The following is a 22,157-nucleotide window of genomic DNA, read 5'->3' on the forward strand; positions in this document are numbered from 1 at the left end:
AAATATCATAGAACCTTTGGAAATGCATAACATATATTTACAAACCAAAGAACTAGCCTTTGAACTAACCTGGACTGACACATGCTCATAAAAACTAATCTGGGGGTCAAACTATGGTTTCTACACATTCAACCCTAAAATTGTGCTTTTGCAACATCTTTTAGCACATTTGCACTTTGTTTTAGCACTTTTAAAATATAATTAAGACAAGGACCTAGGATTGACTTTGGGCCCAAATCCTACCATCTAGACAATGAAAAAGGTGAAATATGATTCAAACCCATTTGAGATGGGTGAGTCCCCTTCTCAAAAATGTTGCATGATCAACTACAAAGTTTTTTAAAAAAAACTTCAAGAGGAAAAACTCTAAAAAACAGTCCAAAAAAATGTAGTGTAGAGAACATTCAAACTAAAAACCAAAAATGAAATATCTTTCTAGAATGAAACTATGATATCAAAAAAATAGAGAATACAATATTTCCAAAGCCATTTCTTATTTAAATTCATAAAATCAAATGGACTTAAGAATTCAACCTAAAAATTGAAGCAAATGGACAAATAAAGAAGGAAGAACAACTCCTACATGTACAGACTCCAGAGGAATAGTAACTCTAGCCAATCAAGCTATATTTCCAACACAAAATCTATAGAAACTAATCTCTGACAAAAGACACTAAAAAACTCCTCACAATCCCCACAAAAACCCTCTCCAAAATCCTCCAAATTCAACACAAATAGAGGTGCAAATACTTCTCACAATTTTCCCCCAAAATCCAAGAATTATTTAGTAATAATCAACCTCAAAACTCTCTCTATTTTGGAGGTTTATTATTACTAGAAAACTCTTGTATTTGGGGGGAAAATTGTGAGAAGTATTTACAGCTCTATTTGTGTTAAATTAGAAGGATTTTGGAGAGGGTTTTTTATGGGGATAGTGAGGAGTTTTTGAGTGGATTTTTTTGGATATTGGTTTCTATTGTTTTTGAGTTGGAAATCTTGCTTGATTGGCTGGATTTTTTGTTCGTGTGGAGTATGTACGTGTAGGAGTTCTTCTTCCTTCTTTCTTTGTCCATTTGCTTCAATTTCTAGGTTGGATTGTTAAGCCCATTTGATTTTATAAAATGAAGTAACCAATACCTTTGGAAAGATTATATTCTCTTTCTTTTTTATACTATAGTTTCATTCTAAAAAGATATTGCATTTGTGGTTTTTGGTTTGAATGTTTGTTGAAGTAGGTGTTCTCTTCATTGCATTTTTCTAGACTATTTTTAGAGTTTTGTCTCTTGGAGTTTTGTTTCTTATCTTGGGGTTGATTAGTTAACATTTTTGGGAAGGGGACTCACCCACCTCAAATGGTTCTGAGTTATATTTTGCCATTTTGATTGTTTGGATGTCAATATTTGGGCCCAATGTCAACCTTGGGTTGTTTTATTAGTTTTGTTTCAAAATTGCACACACACACACACACACACACACACACACACACACACACACACACACACACATATTCATACATGCATACATACATACATACATATATACATACATCATCAGTAAGAACATACACCAAGATAATATGTCAGCCTAGCACAAAAGGTTTATACAATAATGCATTGCTCGGATCAACATGCTACTCAAACATGACTTGACCAAAACAAGATAACCAAGATACATACATACATACATACATGTGGGTAAGTGCACAAAGATGGTGGTCAGAAAAGTGGACACACTAAAAAAACACATGAAAAACACCAAAACACGAATGGGGTATTTCAAATTTAAAGAACCTCGTACGCGTTTAGGCTCGTTTTGCCGAGCCTAACCAAAGCTAAACCATGTGCGCAGTTTAAAACATACTAACCATGTACGTGGTTTAAAGAATACTAACCACGTACGTGGTTTAAAAACTAAAACCACGTACGTGGTTCTGTCTATCAATAAAATGCAATTCACTTAGCATTCCATTAGGTTTTTCAGTAGGATATATACATAAAATATAACATTTAAGTATAAGTGAAATTTCTCTTTGTCTTTTTTCTTATACTTTAAGTTATATTTTATGTATATATTGTCAGGATGTTTGAGAGTGGTTCCAGATCTCTAAGAGTTATAATGCAGATTCTAGTTTTTTGAGTATTCTTATAAATTTCAGACTTAGTCAAATTTTAGTAATCAGCATGCTCATATTAGCATTATGTCTCTCATCTCTTCCCTACATTCCCGCTCTCTCTTCCTTAACCCCTACCTTTTTGTCTCTTAGGCATCTCCCTCTCTACTTTCTTCCCTCTCTCGGGTATCTCTCTGCCTCTTTCTCATCTCCCTCTCTTTCTCATCTCCCTCACCCTCTTTCTCTCTTTCATATATCCCTCTTTCTCTCCCTCTCTCAAATATCTCTATCTCTCACTCTCTCCCCCTCTCTTAAGTGTCTCTCTCTCATTATCTCCCTCTCCCTCCCCCTCCCTTTCTCTTCCTTTGTCAAGTATTTATTTCCCTCTAACTCTCTTTCTCTCTCCCCCTCTCGCTCCATTTCTCTTTCTCTCAAAACTCTCTCCTTTTCTCTATCACATCTCTGGCTATCAACCCCCCCCCCCCTCTCTCTCTCTCTCTCTCTCTTAAGTCTCTCTCCCTATCTGCCTCTATCTCTCTATCTCACTCTCCTCCTCTGTCAAGTGTATCTCTTTCCCACTCTCTCCCTACCTCCCCACCCCCTTTCTATTTTTCACTCTCTCTCTCTCTCGCTCTCTCTCTAAAGTCTCTCCCTCTCATCCTCATTCTCTCTATCTCACTCTCTCCTTCTCTCAGGTGTCTCTCTCTCATTCTCTCCCTCTCCCCTCTCCCTCCCTCTCTCCCTTTCTCATTACCTCTCTTTCTCACTCTCTCCCTCTCTCCCTCTCTTCGCACCTCTCTCTCTCTAGTCTCTTGTAATATCCTTCCACCCCTTCCTCCCTCTCACTCAGACTCTCTCTATCTCTCACCCTCTCTTTCTCTCTCTCTCACCTTTCCTCCCTTCACCTCTCTCTCTCTCTCTCTCTCTCTCTCTCTCTCTCTCTCTCTCTCTCTCTCTCTCTCTCTCTCTCTCTCACACACACACACACACACATTTATCTCTTATCTCTCCCTCTCCCTCTCAGTCTCTATCTCTCTTCTCACTCTCCTCCTCTCTTAGGTGTGTCTCTCTCCCATTGCCTCCTTATCTTCCCCCTCTCTCCCTCTTTAGGGTCAAAAGGTATTCTCAAGGGTCATATGGTATCCTAGGGATCCATGCATGTGTCCTAAGGGGTCATAGGACACCATATGACCCATAACGACACATAAGAGGTCATATAGATTCCTAAGGGGTCACAAGACACCATATGACCCCTTAGCACATCATACGACCTATAATGACACCAAATGGTATCCTAAGGGGTCATAAAACACTATAGACCTCTTAGGACACCATACAACTGATAACGACACCATATGGAGTTCTAACAGGTCAAATAGTGTCCTAAGGGGTTGTAGGAGACCATATGACCCCTTAGGACACCATATGACCCCTAATGACACCATATGGTGTCCTAAGTGGTCATAAGGTGTCTTGGGGGTCATACCACACCATACGACACATAACAATATGACCCTTAGAACGCAATATGACCCCTAACAACATCTAGGGGGTAATAGGACACTATATGATCCCTTAGAATACCATAGGACCTATAATGATGCCAAATAGTGTCCTAAGGGGTCATAGAACACCATATGACCCTTTTGGGCACCATATGGTGGTGTTATGGGTCGTATGGTATCCTAAGGGGTCATATGGCATCCTATGACCCCTTAGGACACCATATGATGTCATTATGGTTCATATGGTGTCTTAAGGGGTCATATGGTGTCCTAAGGGGTCATAGGACACCATATGACCTCTTAGGAAACAATATGACCTCTAATGACACCTAAGGGATCATATGGTGTCCTAGGAGGTCATAGAATACCATATGACCCTTTAGGACACCATACGACCCATAATGACACCATATGGAGTCCTAAGGGATCATATGGTGTCCTAAGGGATCATAGAACACCATATGACCCATTAGAACACCATATGACCCATAACGACACATAAGAGGTCATATGGAGTCCTAAGGGGTTATAAGACACCATATGACCCCTTAGCACACCATACAACCCATAAAGACACCAAATGGTGTCCTAAGGGGTCATAAAATACTATATGACCTCTTAGGACACCATACAACCCATAATGACACCATATGGAGTCCTAAGGGGTCAAATAGTGTCCTGAGGGGTCGTAGGAGACCATATGACCCCTTAGGACACCGCATGACCCCTAATGACACCATATGGTGTCCTAAGTGGTCATAAGGTGTCCTAAGGGTCATACGACAATATAAGGCACATAACGATACCATATGGTGTCCTAATAGGTCATAAGAAACCATATGACCCTTAGAACACAATATGACCCCTAACAACATCTAAGGGGTCATATGGTATCCTAAGGGGTCATATGACACTATATAATCCATTAGAACACCATAGGACCTATATTGATGCCAAATAGTATCCTAAGGGGTCATAGAACACCATATGACCCTTTAGGGCATCATATGGTGTTGTTATGGGTCGCATGGTATCTTGAGGGGTCATATGGCATCCTATGACCCCTTAGGACACCATATGATCTTTTTATGGGTCGTATGGTGTCTTAAGGGGTCATATGGTGTCCTATGGGGATCTTTTTATGGGTCGTATGGTGTCTTAAGGGGTCATATGGTGTCCTATGGGGTCATAGGACACCATATGACCTCTTAAGAAACAATATGACCTCTAATGACACCTAAGGGATATGGAGTCCTAAGGGATCATATGGTGTTCTAAGGGATCATAGAATACCATATGATCTGTTAGGACACCATATGACCCATAACAACACGTAAGAGGTCATATGGAGTCTGAAGGGGTCATAAGGCACCATATGGCCCCTTAGCACACCATACAACCCATAATGACACCAAATGGTGTCCTAAGGGGTCATAAAACACTATATGATATCTTAGGACACCATACGACCCATAATGACACCATATGGAGTCCTAAGGGGTTGTAGGAGACCATATGACCCCTTAGGACACCATATGACCCCTAATGACACCATATGGTGTCCTAAGTGGTCATAAGGTGTCCTATGGGTCATACGACAATATAAGACACATAACAATACCATATGGTGTCCTAATGGGTCAAAGGACACCATATGACCCTTAGAACATAATACAACCCCTAACAACATCTAAGGGGTCATAGGACACTATATGATCCCTTAGCACACCATAGGACCTATAATGACGCCAAATAGTATCCTAAGGGGTCATAAAACACGAAATGACCCTTTAGGACACCATATGGTGTTGTTATGGGTTGTATGGTTTCCTGAGGGGTCATATGGCATCATATGACCCCTTAGGACGCCATATGGTGTCGTTATGGGTCGTATGGTGTGTTAAGGGGTCATATGGTGTCCTAAGGGGTCATAGGACACCATATGACCTCTTAGGAAATGATGTGACCTCTAATGACATGTAAGGGGTCATATGGTATCCTAAGGGGTCATAGAATACCATATGACCCTTTAGGACACCATATGACCCATAACGACACCATATAAAGTCCTAAGGGGTCATATGGTGCCCTAAGGGATCATAGAACACCATATGACCCATAACGACACCTAAGGGGTCATAATACACCATATGACCCCTTAGTACACCATACGACCCATAAATATTATCCAACCAATATATCCACACGATCCAAAGAAACCAATACATTCATTTTCTTCAAACGTTCTACTTTATATCCTATCTTCTTTAAAAAAATAAAACTGATCACCTTGTCAATCTTCTTATCACCTTATATATATGCAAACAAAAAGATGATATATTGGAGGGAGAGGAAGAGAGAGGGGATGGAGAGAGAGAGAGAGAGAGAGAGAGAGAGAGAGAGAGAGAGAGAGAGAGAGAGAGAGAGAGAGAGAGAGAGAGAGAGAGAGAGAGAGAGAGAGAGAGGGTATGGAGGAAGGGAGAAGGGGAGAGAGGGAGAGGGAGGGAGAGAGAGAGAGAGAGAGAGAGAGAGAGAGAGAGAGAGAGAGAGAGAGAGGGAGAGAGAGAGAGAGAGAGAGAGAGAGAGAGAGAGAGGGTATGGAGGAAGGGAGAAGGGGAGAGAGGGAGAGGGAGGGAGAGAGAGGGAGAGGAAGAGAGAGAGAGAGAGAGAGAGAGAGAGAGAGAGAGAGAGAGAGAGAGAGAGAGAGAGAGAGAGAGACCTTGTACGCACTTGAGAGGGGGAGAGAGGGAGACAATACACATACATACACACATATGTGTGTATATATATTTAATATATTATATATTTTTTATTTTTTATATTATATATAAATTATATATTATATGTATGTATATATATATATATACAATAGCATATTATACACACTCCCAAAATTTAAACAAACTTAGCCTGTACGCACTATTTATAGTAAAAATAACACATACGCGCTTTTTATAGTACAAATAGCACGTATGTGCTTTTTATAGTAAATATAGCGCGTATGCGCTTTTAATAGTTAAGATAGAACGTACACGCTTCTTACACCATAAATACCTCGTATGCGCTTTTTATACCATAGGCACGCTATACGTGTTTTTGTCTGTTTAGGCTTGGAAATAGGCCTGGATGACAAAGCTATGGTTTGGAAGTTTGATTTCCCTCCATTTCCCTCCTTTTTGGCATGTTTTATTTTATCAACTTGGTTTCTCGACTTTGTCATCATCAATTTTACACATCATCAAGTGGGTATTTCTAAAATTTTCACCCATCTTCTAAGCTTTCTAACCATATTATTTTTTTTAAATTTGAACAACAATAACATATTATTATTGAATTTCTTTTACTAGTGTCTCCATAGTTCTCACAGACATACGTGCACCATTTTTTAAATAACTTTTGATATAATTATCCAAATTTTAAAAAAATTATAGATTATTGTAGTAAACTTGATTCTTTACAATTTAAAAAAAAAAAATTACATTTTTCAATTTTTTTAGTGCAACTTATGCTTCACGCATGAACAGGTACCTAATTTTCAGGATGTGCTCTATCGGAAAAATCATAAAAAAAAAATACTCAACAAAAAATTACAAAAAAATACACATCTTCTAGTACTCACTCTTAACTATCTTTCTGCCAAAGTATTTGTCAAAATACTAAATCTAAATATGACTTTTTTGATGTGCATATTAGACACTATGTTATGTTTTTCTGAAAAAATCAGGGTCTGTTTTTCGTGCACAAATAATTTGACCCCCTTAATCTTATCCAATTTTGAAAAAGTTTAGTTTGGAAACTAGATTCAGAGTACTACAATATTTGTTCTTTGATTATCTTCGTATCTTGAGTGGATGACTTTCAAATTTTGCCTCCAAGTTCAGGTTCACCTGATTTCAGAAAAAAAGTGTCCACTTATACCCCCCTTTTTGACCACCATCTTTGTACACTTACCCATGCATGCATATATCAGTAAGAACATACACCAAGATAATATATCAGCCTAGCACAAAAAATTTATACAATAATGCATTGCTTGGATCAACATTCTACTCAAACGTGACTTGACCAAAATAGGATAACCAAGTCAGCCTTATTGATCTTCTACATGCTTCCTTCTTAATTACCAAAACACACACAAGTCAATTACTAGAACAAAATAAAGGTTTGTCGGACACATAGACATGGACCCATAAACACAAATCCCAAGCATAACAATTTACATCTTCAAGATACAAATGCCACAGATTTTGGAGCATAAAGTTCATAGATCATATTGCAATCCTAACATTTGGAGAGAAATTCAACTGTCACAACTAATACCAACCTTGATACAAACCATGACTAGCAAAACACTAGATTTCAGAGAAAAGGATCTTCTGAAAAATACTCCTTGTAAACCATACATACCTCATTTCTCAATATCACATACATACCTATCTTCCACTATTGCTCACCATCACATGCATACTTGATTTCCACTATTACATAAATATAGGTGTCTCCCACTACTACTCAATATGATACATCTGGTCCTAATTGGATGATAGGGTTTGACATCAATGACAACATTCACACAAATCTAACAAAATTAAGGGGTGGGTAGAACACACATTAATTAGATAATTTTTGGTGCCCCACTCATGGCCTAAAGTGTTCATTTAGACTAAAGACGAGATTGGGAAGGCTTGTACGATAGATAAAACTTCCTGGCCTCCATGAAAGGATTGTTCGGTTCCACAAGTGCAGTCAAATGGTTTTCAGGGCCTAGATCTTGGAGAGGGTCAGACCGTTAAGATAACTCGTGTTGATTCCATGTGATGACACTCTTCCCTAGTTGCATCCTGACACACTATCCTATGTGGTGTTTTAGAAGCCTCTAGTAGTCTGTGTTATGTTTGGTTCTAGTCCTTGTGTTGTTGCATTCATGTCTTCATTACATTTCCATGGATGTGGTAGTGTCAACCTTAGTGGTATGTTTGGTGTGTGGGGACTTATGTCATTCTCCGAAGCACAGGGGGGGCCTCTAGGTTTCACATGGTCGGGTGGTTGATGCTTTCTTCCATTGGGATTTTGATGATATGTTCATGAGTTTCATGGATGGACTATTCCTTCTTTAGTTGCAAGTTTCTTGGAATCAGGATGCAAGTGGTATTTTCTTATGTAATAATTCGATCATGTATTTAGAATATGTTTCCATTTATGTTCATTATTTAATTCAAGAATACTCTGTTGAGAGGAAGATGTAATGTAAATTTAATGTAATAATGTTAATGATGTTATTATTTTATGAGTTTAAATAGTATGGCATTGGTACCATCTATCCTTTATGAATGATTAGATTCTTAGTGAGTAAGATGTTAGTTGCAATTCATACAATGATGTTTCATGATCATAGTATCATTTATTTGTGTTTAGTTACTATGGTTATATGACAATGTGAACATTAATCTTAAGAACATTTGGATTTAGGGATTTAAAATGAGCCTCTAGTTCTTAGGAGTAATCATGATGCTTAGTTCTTATATGTTATCATTTATATGTTAAGATTCATTTATTTATGTTAAGGCATTATGTTATGTAAAGGATTGATTAGATTTAATTCTTATTCTTTAGTATGTCATAGCATTGCATGGTACCATCGTTAGGGAACCCTCGAGAGGACTAGTCAGGAGAAATATTATCTTCCGCGTGTACAAATGTTGTATTTAAACTCATGATGAGTTAGTAATGTTATGCAGTTTTTTTTTGGAAAAATATTGCTATGTTAACTAATTATTCAGTTGTTGTCCTCTAGGGTTCCTTAGCGGGGCATTATATAATAAATAAAATGTAAAATATAAAAAGAAAATCATATTATTTTGTGAAGTTTTAATGAAAACATACTATTTTACCCACCAACCATTATATTAAAGACAATTGAAATTGATATTTAATAATGAAAGCCCAATCCCTTATCAAAATATATTAATAAAACACAATAACAAGTGGATCCAAATTATAACTAGATCTAAAATGAGGGAGATACTATGATATTGCTATCAGGGTTCAACTGTGTAGGTTTTTAGTCAAACTCATTGACCCATATTTCACGAGTAGTGGTTCACAAGAACCCATCTCTCATGAGAATGAATGGGCCACTTAGCACTCATTGCATCTAGGTGATGCTCACAGGGGTGAAGCACTTGGACTTCCTGGGAGGTCACCCATCTCAGTACTACTCCAGCTCAAGTGTGCTTAACCACATAGTTCCCTCCAAGGTTAAACCCACTTAGCTTACCATGCCATTTGCAAAACCTTCAACAAGTGTTGTGCCTTATGAACCATTCATTATAGAGCTCCTTTAGCTCATCAATTGATAAGTAGGAGGTATTTTCCACAGCAAGTCAAACTATGATATTGCTATCAGGGTTCAACTCTGTATCAAACTCATTGACCCATATTTCATGGATAGCAATATCATAGTTTGACTCAAAAACTACACAATTGAACCCTGATAGCAATATCATAGTTTGACTTGCTGTGGAAAATACCTCCTACTTATGAGGGATGTTGGTGTAAATAATTATTCATCTTGGATATTATTACATCTTATTTAAGTTTACTTAGGTACATACATTTCATAGTAGTTTGGGTATGATACACTTGGGTGTTTGTGCCACATTGGGATAGTGTGTGTAGGAGAATTTCCACCTTTTATGGTGTTGATCTTTTTGTTACACTCCACATTCAGTGGGTGATCCATCTCATGTGGACTATTATATTGTTTCTCCTACCTACCCACACATATTTCCTACCTACCCTTGTTTCTTATTGAGCCACATGTCATGTTTGTGTGCTCACATATCCATATTGCCTTTCCTATATAAGCAGGCTCATCTACATTGTATGTAATTGATCGATTGATGATCCAGTTGATCAGTATTTTCATCTTAATAGAATATAGTTTATTCCTATCATCTATTTTGTTCTCTCTTATTTGTGTTTTCCATTGCCTCTTGATCTTGGAAAAATCTCACATGGTATCAAAGCCATTAGAGTGTTATTGGTTTGTCAATTGAGAGAAATTTGATGCTATATGGGGTTGTATATTTTGGAGCTTTCTATTGCAAGTTATTATTGAAGCTTGATGGATCAAATCTGAGGTCACTATTGGATTGAGGAGGTCTAAGAAAGTTAGCTTTTCCTTTTGTTTCATCCAAATCGAACTTCGAATGCCAAATCTAGATGCATTTGAAGTTTGAAGGTGCGGCGGAAATTTTCCAGAATTTATAATTTTGTAGGCAATTTTCAAATAGCAATATCTCACTCATCCGGACTCGGTTTTTCGAGCAATTTTTTTTGTTGTGGGGTAGAATTTCATGATCTCTATAGTGGTGCAAGAGTTTTTCTATTTTTTGGATACAAGTTTTTCAGAAATCATGAAATCCCGATTTTTACAACTTTGGAGGCTTCATTTGGGCTCATATGGACTCCTTTTCAGGTGTCTTTTTTCTTGAAAGTGCATATTTTTTTGTCTACTTTCATAATTTTCTATTTGTTTGCAATGATTTTGAGTAGAAATTGTACTTTCACTATTTGGCCATTCTTGGCATATTTGGTACTTGCATTTTGCTTGGATCTTAGTTTAGATCACTCGCAGTATTTGTTGAAGTCTTTTAGATCTCATTTTGAGAAGTTGTAAATTGAAATCAGAAGTCCACTTTGCCTTGTTTTTCAAGTGGCCCATTATATATGCACTAAGTATAAAGTGTCAAATCACTTTTTTTTGGGGGGGGTTTCTTGATTGAGTATTTTGGGGGGGTGTCTTGCGTGATTGTGCCTCTCTCTATCTTGTGTTTTTTCATTTTGGTGCTATGGGTTCTCCTAAATTTCCACTTTTAACTCCTCATAATTATGCATCAAGGAAGATTAAGGCATGGAGTAAACTAATGGAAAAATGACTCATTCATTATGTAAATGAAACTATAACAATACCACCTGATCCAAGGCTGGTCCTAATGCTCAAATTGAATTGCTTACTAAGAATGCTATGGCACTTGGAACTCTTAGAAAGTATGTATCATATGACCTCATTTTTCACATTGATAAGTGTACTACAATTAAAGAAGCTTGGGATATTTTTCAGAAATTGTATGGTCAAGTTGATGAGATTAAGGGCTACAAGCTTGATAGTGAACTCACAACTTTGGATCCCAAGGATTTTGATACAATCCAAGATTATGTCACAACAGAAAATGAGCTAAGAGAAAAGCTAAAGGATTGTGGAATTGATAAAAATGATGCTCAATTGGTTTATAACTTGTTGATCAAGCTTCCTTCAGAGTATGCAGCCTTCGTATCTAGCTTTCACACCCATAGGTTAGCTCAAGGTTCCTCATACACTTCTCCCTCATTTGATTCATTCACAGAGATGTTGATACTTGAGCAATCTAAGTTGACCATGATGGGGATTCTCAAATCTTCAAAGTCACAAGCTTTGGTGGCTAACAAAGGGAATCAAAGAAATCAAGGAAAAGGCAAGAATCAAAAGAAACCTAAGTCAAAACCACAACAAGATGGAGCACAATCTTCCTCTCCACAACAAGGTGATTCACCATTCTCACCTAAGAGGAAATCATATAAGGACAATCTTTTTTGTGGATATTGCAAGAAGTCAGGACACAATGAACATCATTGTTACAAGAAGGATATTGATGAGTTGAAGAATCTTCTTGAGAAGAATAAAATCAACTTACCTTCTAGAATGTCTACATCGACTTCTTCTTCCAAGGATAAAGGAAAGGATCACTCTTTTGGGATTGTAGCGTCCTAAAATTGCGACACTTGCAATTTCGACTGCATTTCGGTCTTCACGATGGCGACGCAACACACAACCTGAATGGAGACCCTAAAACTTGCTCACGACACTGAAAACTGCATTTTTCAAGCACCCTGGCCTGAACCTCCTTGCACCCTGCTGTCCCGGGAGGTGGGACCAGAGCGCCCAGCGCCCTGGTCCCTGGGTCCTATTTTGGGCCCGGTCTCCTAAGGGGCTCGGGTCTTTTTGTTTGCAATTTGGAAATTAACTTTCCCTGGTCGGCCTAAGGTCGGGAAAATCAGTCTATCAGCCCTAAATGACAAGTATATAAATGACATTTTCCTCTTTCATTCGATATGATGGAAAAAGCGTGGAAACTATACTCAAGCATTCAAGCATTCAAGCATTCTTTCAAGCAATTGATCATTTCAAGTCTCCATTCAAGGCTAAGTGTTGCATTCAAGACAAGGATTCAACCATTGAAGAGGAGATCACATACAACCTATTACTACAACAACAACATCTAAACCTTCGCACATAAGGATACCAACATCCTTAGAACAAGGTATTAGTACTTGTTTTACAGTCATTTACATTTACAGCTCTTGCTCATTTCTTGGTTAATTCCAAAACCGGGGTTTGACCTAAAGGCAAACCCCTAATCCCTAACCCCCCAATCGTCTTCGCTTTTCTGTGTGTAGGTTGCAGGTACACGGCTGAAATTGAAGATCTGGAATCCTTGTGCAGAGACGAACAGATCCCCCTTCGTTTCGCGGATTTTTCGGAGGACCGTGGCGTCGGGCGCCATCGTCCCGACAACTTTTGCTCAAATTTGCAGGACAGCGCCGTATCGACATTTTACTGCTAATTCCAAGTCTGCAGCTTCATCCTATAACCCCAACTCAGTTTATAAGCGAATCTTTATGACTTTCTATGCATGCTTAGCTTAATTTCCTTAACAACATTCTTTACAAAAGAGGGTAGCCTTGCTTTCCTAACCCTTGAAATTCATTTAGCATCCAATCTTGCATTGCGTGGGATTGGATCTTATGAGTTTCAACCCCTCTTTTGAATGTAAAGTCTCTCCCCTAAGTGAAAAACCATCGAATCCTAGCGAACCTCCCTTCTCTCTCCTCGGAGTCGGAAGAGGGGAGAACAACTAGGGTTCGATCGCGATTTTTCCGCTTTACATTTTGGTGAACCCAACGTGAACATCCTTTCTGATTTTTCATGCTTAGATCTGAAAAAATTGATTACATTTCCATGTTTGATCTTTTGCAAAATTTTAGAGGTGATTGCATAAAAACCCTAAATTTTCTTTTTAGTAATTGAACTTGCGAAATGTCTAAATGTTAATGCCTGTTTCAGATCTGCCCTTCTATTACAAATTTTCAATTCATATTTGTGCTTTAATTCTGAAAATTAAGTGGTTAAATGTCAAAACCCTAATTTTTTAAACCCTCTTGATTCAACCTTTGTCCGACAATTTCACTGATCAAAACATCTCCAAATCAGCTGTAACTTTGGATTCCGCAATAAAATCACAACATCTTTCATCCCTGAAAATTTGGAAAAAAGTTGCGAGGACCGTGTTGCACTCCGAGCGCCATCGTCCCCGACATTTTTTCCAAAATTTCGGGAGCGAGATCTTGCTGTATTTTCCTGCTAAAATCCAGAATTTTGGTTGATTTTGTCAATTATAACACTTTCAAAATTACAGTCAAAGTTGGTCTTGCGATTGCTTGGTCTAAGGCTTCTAATCATTCAAAAATCATTGAAATTAAAATTTTGTGTCAAAATTGTGTTCTTACTGTCCTAAATCTGAAAAGTGTGTTATCATTCATTAAAAATTTCAGTGCTTTATTCAAATTCTTGCATTTTGTGACTTTTGAAATTAAGTGCTTAATTACAACAACTTTGATTTCCGCTTTCAAAATTGAATTTTGCGTGAAATTGAGTCAATTTTCAAATTTCAAAATTTGCATTGCTCTTGACATTCCCTCTAAAATCATAAAATTCAAAATTTCAGTTTCCCTCTCTTTTTCAAAATTCAAATTTTGCATTTTTCGACAATCTTGATAGGGTTCAATTTTGAATTTGCAACTTTAATTTGGCCTATCTACAGATCGTAAAATCACTCAATTTTTTCGGATTAGCTCTAAAATCATCATACCTTTCATCCCTGCAAATTTCGAAAAAAGTTGCAGGGACCGTGTTGCACTCCGGGCGCCACGGTCCCGGACATTTTTTCCGAAATTTCGGGAGACTGTTGTGATTGCATTTAACAGCTTAAATCCAGAAGATTGGCTGACTCTACTGAAAATTGCTACCTCTAAAATCTTCTCTCTCTTTCTAGTGCATGAGTTTTACAACAATAAGCCCTACTTACACTATTCCCGTTAGACGAAGCCTTAGAATTAAGTCCTTCCAAGGTTTAATTACTGAGGAGATGGAACCTAATTTGAATGGTCTTTTTAACGAGGACATGGGTAATTCCTCTAATCCTCCTAATGATGAAGAAGCTCTCCTTGAGGTTCTTGAAGAACAACTTTCGAAATTGGATAACCAATTTGACGATTTTCAACAATGGATGTCTCAAGAATACCCTGATAGTCAAGCTCTTCCTTTAATTGAGGGTCTAAAACGTATGCTTCAAAGTGATAAGAATGGAATTGATATTTTGCATGGTATTGCACACATTGTGGATTCGAATGTGATGCCTATGAAGAGTTGTGCTGAAAATTTAGGTTATACACAACCTCCTACACAAGTCAATCATTCTATTCCTTTGATGACTTCTATTGCTAGTATGCCTACCTTTACATCAAACATCATGGCTACCTCTATACAAGACATTCCTCCTGTGATCACCAGTCATGGGGGCAACCCTTCTTCTTCAATTAACCCTCTTCCTTCATTCAATCCGACTTCTTCATTCATTCCTTCAATGAGTGTCCCTATTATATCTCCACAAATGAACATGACGCAAGGGGGCAATTCATTTAACCATTCCATCCCTCCTTGTAGTGTTCCTCTTGTCCAATCATCTCCTATGACTAATTATCATAGGGTCCCACCACCTTACTCTCTACCTTCTTTCAATAACATAACACCTCCATCTCAATCTAACACATCCAATATGAATTCTTCAACTGAAGCGACCATTAACAATCTAGCACAAACTGTCTCTTCTTTACAGCAACAAATTGCCTCTATGAATCAATCTAAGTTTAGTGTGCCCACATTTGACGTTGCGAGCCCACTTTCTCTTGACATTGTTCGAGCTATCCCTCCTAAACATGTTGAAATCCCGCATTTGGAACTTTATAAAGGTAAAGGAGATCCTCTAACACATGTTAAGACTTTTCAAACAATTTGTACTGATTTTGCTTATGACCAAAGGTTGCTTGCAAAACTGTTTACTAGAACATTAAGAGACAAAGCCCTACAATGGTATTGCTCGTTGCCTTCTTATTCTATTACTTCTTTTGAACAACTTGCAAATGCTTTCATCCAACAATTTCAAAACAATATAAGTCCTAAAGTTACTTTGATTGATTTAATGCATTGTAAACAAGGTGTTAAAGAAAAAGTGACTGATTTCATTGGTAGATATAAGCATTTGTATGCTCAAATTTCTTTTCCAGTGCCTGACAATGATATTCAAAGAATCTTTATTTCTAATTTACAAAAAGATATTCGAGACAAACTTCTGTTTTCTGAGTTTACTTCTTTCCAACAGTTGTGCGCCACTCTTCACAATTATCAACTGACTGTGAGTCAAATGGAACAATCACATCCTATGGCTCCGAGTGATAAGGGTGATAGCAGTCAACAACCATTTGGGAAGTTTAAACCGAACAGAGATTCCATCAAATTCAATGAAAACATCATCAACAACAATGTGAATGCAGCATCAGGTGTGCCTCCTATTTCTAAATTTTTCAAGAGAGAAAGAAAGTATACTCCTTTGAATGAATCATTGCATAGTATTATGAATAAGTTATTGGAACAAAATGTGCTTACTCTTCCTCCTATAAGACAAATTGATCCTGCAAAGATTACTTCACTTTATTTTGATAACAAAACTTTTTGTCAATTTCATCGTCAGCCTGGGCATGATACTGAAAAATGTTTTTCTTTAAAGGGTAAAATTCAAGATTTGATTGATAATAATACTATCTCTGTTTCTGGAGTGAATGATAAAGGCAATACATCTGTAGCTCCTCCTAATCAAAATCTTCAGATTTTTACTGATCCATTACCTTCCCATACCTCTAATGCGATTGAGACTAATGATTCCTCTTTATCATCTGATGGTCTTGTGTCTATGACTCCGAATGTGATTAACTTTGTAGAGCAGCAAGAAATCCCTAAAGAACCTTCCATCACATTTGATTCCAGTGAAACCATTAGGGCACCTGATGGTCCTTTATACATAGTTGCAAAAGTCAAGAATACACCTTGCCGTGGAGTGCTTATTGATCCTTCGTGCATGATTAATGTTATTACTGAAGAATTTCTTTTTACTTTGCAATTGAATCAAGTGATCTATGACAAAACAGATGTGATTGTGAAATTATTTGATGCATTTTCTTCTCCTGCAATTGGTTCTATTACATTGCCTATTGAAGTCCATAACAAATCCCTTGATGTGAACTTTGCTATTATTCCATCTTCCGAACAATTTCGTGTGAAGCTTGGCTATCCTTGGCTATCTTCCATGAAAGCTATTGCTTCTCCTATTCATAAGTGTTTGAAATTTCCCCATAATGGTGAAGTTGTTACTGTCAATCATAGTCTCTTTAAACCAGCTGAAAGAACCTCTAGTGTTCCTCTTGATTACTTTTGGCCTAAACAATTCCAATCTCTTCCTCCACGAAGTGATCATCTTTTCAAATCTTATCAAAAGTGGAAAACAGATATGATCTTATCTCTAAGTGAACCTAGAACACCTAAACTTGACATTCCTATCATTCTTGAGAAGGAAGTTCTTCCTTTGAAAGATAAAACTAATGTCTTTCCTCAAGAAGAATCTCAACCCATCCCTATGGATGTGACTATGTCTATACCTAATAAACTTCCTAAGAGTAGACCTATACCTCCTCGTCATGATGGACTTGGTCTTCTCCCTAAACCAAAAATTCCTCCTTTATATGGAGCAGTTCCTCCTCCCTCTTTTTATAGAGAGAAGAGACCTTCTTCTTCTCCTGTTATCCAGCCTAAGAAACCACAACCTAAACACCCAAGTGCTAAGGATGAGAACATTCCTCCTCCTCAGTCTTCTCCACTTCCTACTAAGACTAGACGAAATCGTTCTGCACGTGAACGCCGACGAAAGCGTCGTCTTAGAGCTCAAACTTTGCAATCTCCAAAAACACCTTCAACAAGCATTATTCCATTTTCTCCTCAGCCGGAAATTGAGCCAAAATCTCCTAAACATAAGATGCATGATGGTCTTGATCCTGTGCGAGTTAAAGATCCTATTTTTATAAATCTTGATGATGATATAGATGAAAATGTTATTCATGATGAAAATGTTACTCCTCTTGCTTCTGATAGTGAATATGAACTTGTTGATGTTGATAACCATTTATCTAATGAATTTTCTAAAGCACTTATCCTAGCTCCTAGACAAGAACAATGTGGCTCGGAACATGAACATAGCCCTTGTTTGGATCTTGTGATAGCTCCATCTGCTGTGTTGGATGTTCCTCCTCTAGCGTGTTCCCTGCCTTCCCGAAACATTGATCAGCAAGATCGGGGGGTAGATGACATGCTAGACTAGTTACATTAGCATAGTAGACTCTCTCCCCCTCTCTTGTGTTACTTCTTCTATATGTTATTCTCATTCTTCTATTTGTTGTCCTTAGTGTTGTCTACTTGAGGACGATGCAAAGCATTGAGATCTCTCGATCTCTCTCATGTTGACTCAAAAGACACATGTGTTCCCTTCTTCTAGGTGACCTTCCTTGATTGGGGAATGAAGAACAATTATGCATACATACATATGATATATATACGTGACTTATCATACAGCATACTGACCCCGAGGAAAGCGAAGTCACCTCGTGCTTTGTGTTTTGTGTCTATTATCCTTGGGCTTATCTCACACTTGGGGGCTAAATCCTTGCGATAACGTGCTCCTTTCCTTTCTCATTTCTTATGTGTATCACTACATTAAAACAATCACCCCCAGTGAGGCGTATGTGATCGCTTTAACGTAGGGGGGGCATACATCCCGTTCATATCTTTTCAAGATACTTGAAAATTTCTTGGCAAATTTAGCCTTGCCTTGAAAATTTTTGATATCTTTCTTGCATGACTCATAGTGAGGGAGCCTTACTACTAACAGTCATGGTTCTTCCTCGCGATCTTCCCTTTTACTTTGTCAATCGAAGTCGTAAGATCCTTAGTCCACTGGGGGCTTGGTGTATCTTGCCTCCTTGACGTGGTGAAAGTCTTTCAATGTTGTTTCCTTGTACTTTACCGGAAGTATGAGCGTACGCTTATACTCCCGCTAAAGTGGGGGCTAAATGTAGCATCCTAAAATTGCGACACTTGCAATTTCGACTGCATTTCGGTCTTCACGATGGCGACGCAACACGCAACCTGAATGGAGACCCTAAAACTTGCTCACGACACTGAAAACTGCATTTTTCAAGCACCCTGGCCTGAACCTCCTTGCACCCTGCTGTCCCGAGAGGTGGGACCAGAGCGCCCAGCGCCCTGGTCCCTGGGTCCTATTTTGGGCTCGGTCTCCTAAGGGGCTCGGGTCTTTTTGTTTGCAATTTGGAAATTAACTTTCCCTGGTCGGCCTAAGGTCGGGAAAATCAGTCTATCAGCCCTAAATGACAAGTATATAAATGACATTTTCCTCTTTCATTCGATATTATGGAAAAAGCGTGGAAACTATACTCAAGCATTCAAGCATTCAAGCATTCTTTCAAGCAATTGATCATTTCAAGTCTCCATTCAAGGCTAAGTGTTGCATTCAAGACAAGGATTCAACCATTGAAGAGGAGATCACATACAACCTATTACTACAACAACAACATCTAAACCTTCGCACATAAGGATACCAACATCCTTAGAACAAGGTATTAGTACTTGTTTTACAGTCATTTACATTTACAGCTCTTGCTCATTTCTTGGTTAATTCCAAAACCGGGGTTTGACCTAAAGGCAAACCCCTAATCCCTAACCCCCCAATCGTCTTCGCTTTTCTATGTGTAGGTTGCAGGTACGCGGCTGAAATTGAAGATCTGGAATCCTTGTGCAGAGACGAACAGATCCCCCTTCGTTTCGCGGATTTTTCAGAGGACCGTGGCGCCGGGCGCCATCGTCCCGACAACTTTTGCTCAAATTTGCAGGACAGCGCCGTATCGACATTTTATTGCTAATTCCAAGTCCGCAGCTTCATCCTATAACCCGAACTCAGTTTATAAGCGAATCTTTATGACTTTCTATGCATGCTTAGCTTAATTTCCTTAACAACATTCTTTACAAAAGAGGGTAGCCTTGCTTTCCTAACCCTTGAAATTCATTTAGCATCCAATCTTGCATTGCGTGGGATTGGATCTTATGAGTTTCAACCCCTCTTTTGAATGTAAAGTCTCTCCCCTAAGTGAAAAACCATCGAATCCTAGCGAACCTCCCTTCTCTCTCCTCGGAGTCGGAAGAGGGGAGAACAACTAGGGTTCGATCGCGATTTTTCCGCTTTACAGGGATAGATAAAGAAAAGGGACAAGCTCTTTGTGCTACTACAAGTCATGATTCAGGGAGATGGCTTCTAGATTCAAGGGCTTCTTATCATATGGAATCTTCACAGTCTATGTTCTCTACATTTGAGCCTTGCCACATGCCGTAGATTTTGATGGGCAATCATAAATACATGGATGTGATTGGGAAAGGATCTAATGCCATTGGGGATAACTCCTTCAATGATGTGTTGTGTGTACCCCACTTGACAAACAATCTTCTTTCCATCTATCAAAACACACATGAGGCAACTAGGAAAAATGTGGAGTTCACACCCGATTCAGTTATCTTTAGAGACTTGGAGAGTGGAGCTATCATTGCGACTGGGGTGGTTGATCATGCATCTCGATTGTACTCTTTTTCACCTGTTGCTCCTATTGATGAGGTTGATTCTTCCTATATTGATGATTCAGATTTTGGGGAGAACTTTGGGCACTTGAACTTGAGGATTCTCACATGTGACCCCATTCTTGAGCCTTGCATTTCATCTCATCCTATTGATATCACATCACCTATTACACCTGATGATGCATCTAGTGTTATAGTTTTGCCTTCTTGTGCGTCAGTGCAGCAGGATATTTCATGTCTTCTAGCTTTAGTTGATTGGGATGCCTACTTGACAGACATTGTAGGTTTGTTTGTGGACTCCTACATTGCAGATTTGGAAGACACAATTGATGACATTTATCTTCTCTTTGATGAAGATGATCTTTCTTCGATTGTTGTGAGGGATCACTTTGACCCTCTTGTGCATTCTCTACATGATCAATCTTTAGAGGTTGACATGATTGTGGATACTTTTGTACAACACTTGGAGGAGGTCTCTTTATCTTTTGAGGTGAGTCTTTGGACATTGTTCTATATTCATCTCCACTAGATCTTGGAGTGCCTTTTTTAGCAGCGTGGCACAGTTTACCACCTTTGGAGGAGGTTACTTTCAGCATCGACATGGGGACACTTGAGCAGTTTTTAGAGATTCCTTTCATCATGAGTATTTTTGCTTCATCTTCCCTTCATGGTTGGGGAGACTTTTTGGATACACCTTTGGTTTTGTTTCTTCCTAAGGGGAGGAACATGGTTTGACGTTCGTGGAGCAATTTCTTCATTCATCTTCAAGCTTCTATCATTGGTGCAGATTCCACATTGAGGGGGGGCTTCCTAGTCTCTCTTTTTCTTCTCTCATATGGGGGGGAATTTTTCCTCACATGGGGTTTTGTTCCTCACACACTTTTATGAGAGTTCTTTGTATCTAGTTTTCATCTCTCTTTTGGGGGAGGGTTTTTTCCCATTGGGTTTTTCTCTCTTTCCTTGCTTTGTGAGAGATTTCATTGCATTGGTTTGCATGCATTTGCATTTGTTCATGGGTACCTAACATGGCCTTGTAGCCGTGACCCATCTTGCATTGCTTAGTTGCATTGTAGACTTAAGTGCATTCCCCTAAGTTGCACTTAAGGAGGGGTGTTGGTGTAAATAATGATTCATCTTGGATATTATTACATCTTACTTAAGTTTACTTAGGTACATGCATTTCATAGTAGTTTGGGTATGAGACACTTGGGTGTTTGTGCCACATTGGGATAGTGTGTAGGAGAATTTCCACCTTTTATGGTGTTGATCTTTTTGTTACACTCCACATTCAGTGGGTTATCCACCTCATATGGAATATTATATTGTTTCTCCTACCTACCCACACCTATTTCCTACCTACCCTTGTTTCTTATTGAGCCACATGTCATGTTTGTGTGCTCACATATCCGTATTGCCTTGCCTATATAAGCAGACTCATCTTCATTGTATGTAATTGATCGCTTGATGATCCAGTTGATCAGTATTTTCATCTTGATAGAATACAGTTTATTCCTATCATCTATTTTGTTCTCTCTTATTTGTGCTTTCCCTTGCCTCTTGATCTTGGCAAAATCTCACATGGTATCAAAGCTGGTCCATGTCTCACAAAGGAGATAAGTAATAAATTATATAAGTT

This window comes from Cryptomeria japonica, chromosome 7 (assembly GCF_030272615.1).
Source record: "Cryptomeria japonica chromosome 7, Sugi_1.0, whole genome shotgun sequence".
Lineage (NCBI taxonomy): Eukaryota > Viridiplantae > Streptophyta > Pinopsida > Cupressales > Cupressaceae > Cryptomeria > Cryptomeria japonica.